Source organism: Myotis brandtii, unplaced genomic scaffold, assembly GCF_000412655.1.
Source record: "Myotis brandtii unplaced genomic scaffold, ASM41265v1 C42295013, whole genome shotgun sequence".
NCBI lineage: Eukaryota > Metazoa > Chordata > Mammalia > Chiroptera > Vespertilionidae > Myotis > Myotis brandtii.
Window position 1 is genome coordinate 1 of NW_005321770.1, and position 1,274 is coordinate 1,274.

The 1,274-nt window shown below is 44.4% G+C and overlaps 1 pseudogene; it reads right to left on the reverse strand.

The window, feature by feature from the left end:
- Positions 1-388: 388 nt before the first annotated feature.
- Positions 389-1,269, reverse strand: LOC102260229 (annotated as a pseudogene).
- Positions 1,270-1,274: the final 5 nt, after the last annotated feature.

The following is a 1,274-nucleotide window of genomic DNA, read 5'->3' on the forward strand; positions in this document are numbered from 1 at the left end:
TTTTCAAAGTTTGGGAAATTGTTTTCAGAAAAAAAGTAAAATGACAAGAACACATGCAAAAACGAAAATCTTTCATTGAACTATGAACTCTTAGCAGAGGAAAGAACTTCGGAAGTAGTTGAGTCCCTCTCTCTCTGGAATCACTTCTAAAATGTCCCTCATTCTGCGACCAGCCTCCTGAAGCCCTTCCCACGTTCGATGTTCACATTTAAATAACACAAGTGCACAGAATCATTTCTTGTTGTTTTTGGAGCCGAGGACTGTGCTCTGTATGTTACAAAGCTGCTTCAAGGATGTGACCTTTCTTTAAAAAACATATAATACAAGAGGCCTGTCTCCCTTATTTTATTATTTCTTATGTTTTAAATGATTAAAAATTATGTGTTGCTTTTATGAGATGACCTTTGTCATCAGTTTGACTCCCCAGTTTGTTTAAATCCAGGCCCCCAGAATTTGGTCCCACCCAGTTGGCCCAGAGCAGCCAGTCAACATCTGGAATTGTGGTCAAGGTGGGTTTCCTACCAGGAACTGAAGTAACCATGCAGAGTTCCAAGCCCGAGTTAAATCTTTTCAACTTCCTGACCTCTGTGCCAGCATTCTCCAGCTCTTTATTGTAGTTGGAGCTGATTCTTATATCAAAATTTCTAAGTCCCTTATCATGACGGATCGTGAGTGACGGATGCCTTAGAACCCAGAGCAGAAAGGATCCCAGCCATCTCCACAGCAATGTATCCTGCACCAACAATGACACTGCAGCTAGGCAATCTTCCAGTTAAAAAAAATCCATCACTGGCTAGTCCTGGACTGGCACCTGGCTCTCCTGCAGATGTGAGGGTGCGCCACCTGTTGCAATCAGGATGGGAGGAGCAGTGGATTTCCCCCCATTGATCTCTACTGTGGGCTTGGGATCACACATGAACCCTGCATGGCCAGGGAAGATTTCTATATGGGCCTTGGTTAGATTATTTTGGTAGATGGTGTTCAGGTTGCTCATTGAGACATCCCACTTTTCCTTAATAACTCGCCAACTGAACTTACTTATCACAACTTTGAAAGCCATAATCAACATGATCGTGTATGAATTCAGAGTGGACAGCTGTGTTCCACATTACCTTTTTGGGTACACTTTCAGACATTCATGCAAGTGTCAACCAGCTTGTGGCTCTCCACCACGGTGACCCTGGCATCCAGCTTGGCAGCCTGAGACACACTGACCAGCCCAGCTGAGCCACTGCCGATCACCACATAGTCGTAGTCTATGGCACTGAGAGCAG